Below are 9551 nucleotides of genomic sequence, written 5' to 3'. Positions count from 1 at the left end.
ATATCACAGTACATGTTGCATAAATAAATAAAATAACAACAGGAGTATGACTCTTACAACATCTTCAGCCTTTAATATTCATTTACTGTACAAAAGTGTACCTATTGAAAATTCGATTTTTTGGTTTTGGGGTGACCTTTTTTCAAAATATGTCAAAATGAAACATCTATTCGTTCTTTTTACATAAAAGTTCATTGAATTACGATACAGGCCTAGTAGGTTGCAAAAAAGTCATATCCCTAATATATATATATATATATATATAAGTATATATAAATATATATAAATATATATATATATATATATATATATATATATATATATATATATATATATATATATATATATATATATATATATATATATATATACAGGGTGTTCGGGATAAATTTGACATATTTATAGTTGATTATATTTTTTTGTAGATTAGAGGTATTAATACACACTACAGGTCATTTAAAAGTTTGAACCCTTCTTCATTCATATACAAGATGTCAGAAAGGATGGATGACTGGAACCCACCTGAATCATGGAAGAGAATAACTTGCACCATGATGATTCGTGCCGGCCATTAAAATAAGGATATTATGACTGCTGCCCAATGCTCCCTGAACACAGTAAAAACAATCAGGTATGAACTAGAGACTTGCAATGGTGATTACGAGGATGTAGTAAGAAGAAAGATCCCTAGCAGACGATCTGATTGCGTTCGTACAGCAGAATTCCTCGCAAGTCTGCAGGAACAGGTGTTGAAGAACCCTGGCATTGGAATTCAGGTTTTGTCACGTGAAATGAATGTTGCATCCTCTGGATGCTTGTATGAGTAGTAGCGAATGTCTTCATTGAGTGCAAGCTTCATAGTAGAGGATTCTTCAACACCTGTTTCTGAAGACTTGCGAGGAATTCTGCTGTACGAACGCAATCAGATCGTCTGCTAGGGATCTTTCTTCTTACTACATCCTTGTAGTCACCATTGCAAGTCTCTAGTTCATACCTGATTGTTTTTACAGTGTTCAGGGAGCATTGGGCAGCAGTCATAATATCCTTATTTTGATGGCCGGCACGAATCATCATGATGCAAGTTATTCTCTTCCATGATTCAGGTGGGTTCCAGTCATCCATCCTTTCTGACATCTTGTATATGAATGAAGAAGGGTTCAAACTTTTAAATGACCTGTAGTGTGTATTAATACCTCAAATCTACAAAAAAATATAATCAATTATAAATATGTCAAATTTATCCCGAACACCCTGTATATATATATATATATATATATATGGTGAGAGAGAGAGAGAGAGAGAGAGAGAGAGAGAGAGAGAGAGAGAGAGAGAGAGAGAGAGAGAGAAAGAGAGCAATTTTAATAAGGAACCTTATTAGTCAAGCAATTTTAATTATTAGCCAGTTTGAAGTCATTAATGACTACAATATTTCCTAATTTATTACTTACAATGACTAACGTGTTATGCGTAATTGAACACATATTATGCGTAACGAGCTTGAACCCCTGAGGAGAATCTTGAAAAAAAGTGATCAATAAGGATAAGTAGTTAAACAAAAAAACAAAAACAAAAATGTAAAAACCTACTTTTTCAATGATGTAGACTTCTATAATAACAGGCCTTGACATCGCGCAAAATGCCGTAAAAACTGAAGGCCGATTAAACTTTCACTTTTACTTATGTTGATATATTTTTATATTAGGTAGGGTGTAATGGCAGTCTATGTTTTTTAATAATAATCTCTAGTAAAAACGGAAATATAAAAAGAAAACCGAAAAATTGTTGAAAGATAATCATGCTTTTCGTATTTCAAATTTCATTAAGAATATTTATGTAATATTAAATAGTATCAATAACAAGCAGAACCATGACAAAGTATATATTTATATATTAGAAAGATAACTGTATTTTTAATTTTTTTTGCTAAAAATGGTAACAATAAAAATCACCAACAATAAAAAACACCAACAAAAGTTGCTTCAAGCAAAAAAAAAAGTTTTATCAATATATCTCAGCAGGGTTAAAGTCCTTATACTTGGCAACTTGTAGTCAATACATATAAACTTGGCAACTTGTTGTCAATACATATAAAACAATCATACAAACTTCGTCACATAGCAAAATACTCATATGCTCTACATATAATATCTGAAGTATATAAAACTTCACCAATATTAACTTTTCTCATAGCATTAAGGTGTTCAAATAGAATATTTGACTGAAGCGAACTTTCTTTATTTTTTAAAAATCTAACTGCTTCAAATAAAGCTGATTTTGTTTTTATTAACTTTAATTTGTTTACAGCTAAATATGAAATATTACAAGTTGTGCCATTATGGTTAGCTACAAATGAATAATCATTGAAAATTACTAAAATAAATAATGGAACACCAAGTTTGTACATTTTTGATTGTATGTGTAAACTTTTTTTATTAAGCTGGAAAACAATAACATCGTTATTATCACTTAACAAAGATTGAATATCGTCAAATATAAGTTCATCTTCTTTTAGAAAATCATTTAACTCATCTGGTAAAATGCTTCGAAAACCGCTTGAAGTTACATTTTTCTAACTTTACTTGCTGGTGTGGCTAAACAACTAGGCGGAATATTTTAAAAACAGATGGTGGGTTTAAAGGTCGTTGCTTCCCATATTTGCTTTCAAAAGGTGCTTCATTTGGCCAATGCAGTTGACATAATGCTGTATAGTCTGTAACAATAAAACCAGTTCTTGGGATAGCTTCACTACATCTTTTTCTCTCCTCTAGATTCTTCGGGAATTTATAAATTAATATTTTTGTCGTAGTTGAGTATTGATATTTTTGTTGTAGTTGTAATTGATATTGTAGTTGTAGTTGTATAAATTGATATTTTTGTTGTAGTTGAGATAGTTCGACTTGCAAAGAGATACACAGCATTTTAAAGGCATTTTTCAAGGCATTTTAATAATTAAAAAAACTTATCGTTAGTTTGACAATATTATTACCTTACAATGTTAATGCCTTGAACCTTACAACATTATCGACTTGATGTTGGGCTATCTAATTTATAAACCAAACACATTTTAAAGATTTATTAAAAAAGCACAAACTTTCGTCTAATGTTAAAAGATGAAAATGTAAAACACAGTATTAGGAATTGGCCTTCAGTTTAACATATTTGTTGCGCGATGTCAATGCCTGTTATTATAGAAGGCCGCGGTCACACATAATATAATATTCTGAAACTAATAAACAAACATCTAAATTTCTATAAGTAAATTTATTCTTTGATCATTGCCTTCATATCCTATCTTATTTTCATATCATAATCTATTATGGAATTATTTATATAACATATCACAACAATATTATTAAATTTGTGATGTTCACATATCATATGAACATTCTCTAACATGTTCATATGATATTTGAATATAGTTCTTGAGTATATTATCTGCAAACAATTGACTGATGCAAGTTCTAATGTTGTCAAAAACTAAGCATGCATGCATGGGACACTGCAGTGTCCCACAAAGAAATGCAGGTTTGAAAGTCAAATTTTCTTTATTAAAAAAAAAAATTAAAATAGGGGGGAGATAGGGAGGTTTCTGTAACTTTTTTTAGGCTCCAAAACTTTTAACTTTATATATATAAAGGTTCATAAAACTTAAGGGACTTACGAAGTGCATTGAGGAACAAAAACAGGATATTTACAGAAACTTTTAAATTTTTAATCTGGAGTACCACAGTGTAATTGGGAATAAAGTCTCTGGGTCCAGTATTCAAAGTAATATAATCTAAAGTAATATATAAATTAAATTAAATGCTTTAAAATGCATGCAGTTATACATAGAACTCCTGATAGTTAACTAGATGTATAACTAGTTATACATAAAATTTATTATATAAACTTATTTTTTAAGGTTATGCTTGAACAAATTAGAACCAATTAATTCAAATTCAAGATTTAGTTCAAGTTCAAGTTATTTGTTCATTGTTTTTTCACTATTTTATACTTATTTGTTCAAATTTGTTAACTAGTACTAATTCTTACTACAGTAAGAATATTTATCATTGTTGAACGTGATTTTATTAGTAACTTAATTTTACTTTCAACATATTTTGACAACACCCTTTACATTTTAAATGATGACAGCTTTACTTTTCTATTGATGTTAAATTTATTACGTTTCAATAACTCAGATTGAATTATTGTAAGCTTTGTAAGGGTTTGTTGTATCTCAAATGGTGTTGTAAATAAAGTAAAAATAATATATATATATATATATATATATATATATATATATATATATATATATATATATATATATATATATATATATATATATATAGTAGATAGAGGGGCAGTGTGAGTTTAACAATAATTGACAATGGGGAGGGGATGTTGAGACCAAAATAATGTCAATTAAAAAATTGAATTAAAAAAAAAAGTAAAATATTTTATTTAAAAAAAAAGTAAAACAATTTATGCTAGCTATGAGCAGGTTTTAGAGGTAATTACACCAACAATGTGGTCTAAAAACTTCTTGCTTTTGTTGCTTAAAACTGTAGAGGATCATAGGAAAAACAATTTAAATTCAGAAATTAGCTTGCTTATCTGAAAGAACAATTTATGTTTTTTTTTTTTTTTTACTTTTAGTACTGTTGAGAATAAACGTATAATTGAACCAGAAAAAAATTGATGGTATATGCATTTTTTATATTATATTAACAATTCAGATATACCATCATTATACGATAACAAAAACTGACATCATTTTCAATGGGAGATGGCAAAAAATTGACTGAGTTTGATAAAGGGTGAAGTTGTTCAATAAACCGGGTCATCATCCGACATCATTATGCATAGATGACCCTACGATTTAGGTAAAATAAGTAATCAATTTGCTATATTTCTCTTTAGAAAGTGTAAGAAAAAAGAAAAATTGTTATGCTGAGAACCAACCTATTGAGCAAGCTTTGACCACCTATTTTATAAATTTGAGAGACAGAAGTGGAAGTGCGAATCGCAAAAGAACTAATAACAATGCTCTAAATTGATTTTAACTTTGTAGACTAACATTAATATAGTATTTAGTAATAATAAATGAAGTTTACATGATTTTTATGATTTGTATTTATTTCCATTAATTATTAGTTGTCAGTCTCCATTTTATAAAATGAATTAAAAAACTATTTATTTATAGTATAATAATAATACATAAATACTAGTTTCCTAATGCTATTATCATCACAATGTTAATGGTATTCATTTTAAAGTGAAATTTTGTATCAATTTTATTGTTTTAATGTTACATTATATATATATATATATATATATATATATATATATATATATATATATATATATATATATATATATATATATATATATATATATATATATATATATATATATATATATATATATATATATATGTTTATATATATATTTATATGTGTGTGTGTGTGTATATATATATATATATATATATATATATATATATATATATATATATATATATATATATATATATATATATATATTATTTTTACTTTATTTACAACACCATTTGATATACAACAAACCCCTACAAAGCTTACAATAATTCAGTTAAGATTCAATCTGAGTTATTGAAACGTAATATATTTAACATTAATAGAAAAGTAAAGCTGTCATCATTTAAAATATAAAAGGTGTTGTCAAAATATGTTGAAAATAAAATTAAGTTATTAATAAAATCACGTTCAACAATGATAAACATTCCTACTGTAGTAAAATATAGTACTAACTGATAAATTTGAACAAATAAATATAAAATTAACAAAAACAATGAATAAATAAGAACATTAACTTGAACTTTAACTAAATTTTGAATTTGAATTAATTGGTACTAATTTGTTCAAGCATAACCTTAAAAAATAAGTTTTTATAACAAATTATATGTATAACTAGTTATAGATATAGTTAACTATCAGGAGTTATATGTATAACTATATGCATTTTAAAGCATATTATTTTATTTAAACATTACTTAGATCATATTACTTTGAAAACTGGACCCAGAGGCTTTATTCACAATAACACTGTGGTACTCCAGATTAAAAATTGAAAAGTTTCTGTAAATATCCTGTTTTTGTTCCTCGATGTAGTTTGTAAGTCCCTCAAGTCTTAAGGACCTTATTATATCTAAAGTTAAAAGTTTTGGAGCATAAAAAAAGTTACAGAAATCTCCATCCTATTTTTTTCTTTTTTTAATAAAGAAAATTGGGAATTCTTTGACTTTCAAACCTGCATTTCTTTGTGGGACACTGCAGTGTCCCATGCATGCAAGATTGGTTTTTGACAACATTTCAACTTGCATCAGTTAATTGTTTGCAAATAATTTACTCAAGATCTATATTCAAATAACTATTATATTATCCTAATAATACGTCTATTTGCACAAGTCTTAATCTTATTTCTATAAAGAAAGATAAAAATTATTCGTGGTACTTACATACTTGCTTGCCATTCTCTTTATTAATATAAAATATTTTCACACAATATAAAGTTTATATTGTGTTTATTACGTTTACAATAAACGTAACGCAATGCAATGTCGATTTAAAGTTTTTTTTTTAGTTTCCAGCTTTTATATTAATTCCCATGCAAATCCCACAGGAAACCCACGTGGGATTTCCCATGTGTGTAAATACCATATGGTTCCCACATGTAACCCATGTGGGATTACCCACATGGGTTTAAGGTGACAAATTTCCATACGGATACCACATGGGAAAATCCGTCCCACATAAATCCCATCAATCCCACACGGAACCCACGCGGAACCCATGTGGGACGCGGTTTTATTTTTCACCGGGTAGACAGAGAGATATTTTATAATATTAGAAGACAGCAGCAAAAAATAAAAAAGTTAAATAATATTCTTATAAGATATTTCATGTTTAAGTATAGTAGCCAATTATTTAAAAAGTTTCAAAACTGCGTAGCAGCAATATTTTTTACATAAGTTTCACATAACATTCACATAAGTAAGCATTTGTTAATATAAATACAATATAAACAGATATATAAATAGACATAAATACAAAACAAATAGACGCAGGTGGTGGAGTAGCCACAGTAGGTCGCTATTTATGGAATAAAGGAGAGTACAAGGAAATATCAAAATACATAGAATTGCTCGACTGGAAAACTTTATTTAGTGGCCTCTCAACAAATAAATATTACCATGTTTTTTTCCAAAAAAAAAGACTACGCTTGCAAGCTTTATATACCAACTACGAAAACTCCTTTTGTCGAAGTTGCCAACCCATGGGTAACACAGACAGTTAAAGAGATAGTAATCAAAAAATAAACTCTGTGGGCAAAGTACCGAGCTGCTGGGTGCTTTACGCACAAAACACTCCTTAAAAAGTATAACGAATCATACAAACTGGTCACGAATGAAGTTAAAAAAGCAGTGCTAGAGTACCAATCAACATAGTAAAACAAGCCTCAAATAATAAACCAAAATTGATTCACGCCAATATTAACAAATTATAAAAAGTTTAACACCAAATACGAGTTAAGAAGGACAGTTCATGTGAAAGCACAGTTAATGAGGAGGAAACATTTCAAATTTTAAAGGACTACTTTCGATCGGTTTTCGTAATCTAGCCGCAAGGTCCGATGTCAGATTTCAAACCAAGGACGGAAGTAAAGAAAAGACTTAAAAACCTTGACGGGAATGAGACAATGGGCATCGACGGCATCTATCCAAGGCTACTCAAAATGTGTGCAGCAGCGTTTTTCGTTCCACTAACCTTTGTTTTTTCAGACTTTACTTTCTAAAGGTGAGGTGCCAGACGACTGGAAGCGCTCAAATATAACACCGATGTTCAAGAAGGGCTCCAAGCTAAAAGCATCTAATTACAGACCAGTATCACTCAATAGTATCCACTGTAAAGTGATGGAGCGTTTCGTTTGAGACCAGATTTTAAATTATTGTATTTTAAACGGCTTCATATAAAAAAACCAACACGGTTTTGTTTTTAAAAAGTCGTGCGTGATAAACCTTTTGAAAACACTTGATCTTTTAACAGAAGCTATGTGCCAGTGATATGCTACAGACGTAATCTTCACGGATCTGGCAAAGTCTTTGACAGAGTTCCACGCTATAAACTTCTCCAAAAAATTCAAAACTACGGAACCAAGGAGGAGCTTTACGCATGGATTAAAGCATGGCTCTCAGGAAGGCATCAAAGAGTCGTAATTGGAGAGCGTACTTCAGATTGGAAAAACGTTATTGGCGGCGTACCGCAAGGTTCAACCTTGGGTTCATTACTGTTTGTTCTGTACATAAATTGATCTTTCAGACAAAATGGAGCATCTGATCAAGCTCTACGCTGACGACAGCAAATTTATTGGCGTCATAAAATTCGATCAAGACGCGAAGAGTCTGCAAGTAGACTTAGACAAAGCCATTGAATGGTCACATTGCTTGCTCATTACTGAAAAGTTTAAGTCATGCATACTGGCTAAGGAAAGAAAGTGTCAAAACTTTTTCATGCCAGGACAATCTGCCACTTGCAATCAAAATTACTCATTTAGGGAGAGATATTAAAGTTCTCATTTCGGATGATCTTGAACTCAATGCTCAAGTTTCAGCAGCTGCGGTGAACGCTAACCGCTCCTTAGGGAGGTTGAAAAAAACTTTTCGCAGCCGTAGTTTTTCACTGTGAAAAGAACTGTAAACCACATATGCTCGTCCTTACCTCGAGTACGCTATTGAAGCGTGGTCACCGTACCAACGGGCAGATATAGAAGCGCTAGAAAGCGAAGATCATTAAAGCGTGCAAATTTAAAATTATTCCAAAATATCCTTTTTTTCTGAAACTAAATTTTCTTATAACTTTTAGCTAGAATAAGAAGCATACTTATATAATACATTTGTATACAACATTTAGTTATATAATATATATAACAAAATGTTGTATACAAACAAATATAAATATATATTGAGTAATACACAAATATATTGTATAATATAACCATTATTATATAATACAATACTTTAAACTATATTTATATTATATAATATCGAATAATTATATAATATATACTGATAATATTATATACTATATAATTATATAATATATACTAATAAATACTGTTATATAATAAATAGTTAATAATTAAAGTAACGATTAACCAAAAAATTTACTGTAAATATCTATTAATTCTAAATTTACAAAATTAACTACATTGACGGATCCAGGAATTTTTAGTGGGGGGAGGGAGGAGGGATGTTGAAATATTTTTTTATTTTGTAACACATTTGCGTCTCCTAAAAAAAATGGTCCTCAATTTCTAAGATATTTTAGGACTTTCAGATTCTGGTGGGGGAGGGGGGGGATTACCGTTATTTAGTTGGTTTTATTGAGTTTTTTTTTATCTATGAAAAATTAAAAATAATTTTGTATTTACATAAAGTTATTTATTCAATTATTTAATTTAAAAACGAAAAAAAATGTTATTTGCTAGGACATGTTTTACATATTTTGTGAAACGCAATATTGTGGAGA

This window comes from Hydra vulgaris, chromosome 03, assembly GCF_038396675.1.
Source record: "Hydra vulgaris chromosome 03, alternate assembly HydraT2T_AEP".
Lineage (NCBI taxonomy): Eukaryota > Metazoa > Cnidaria > Hydrozoa > Anthoathecata > Hydridae > Hydra > Hydra vulgaris.
This window is presented reverse-complemented; position numbering follows the sequence as displayed.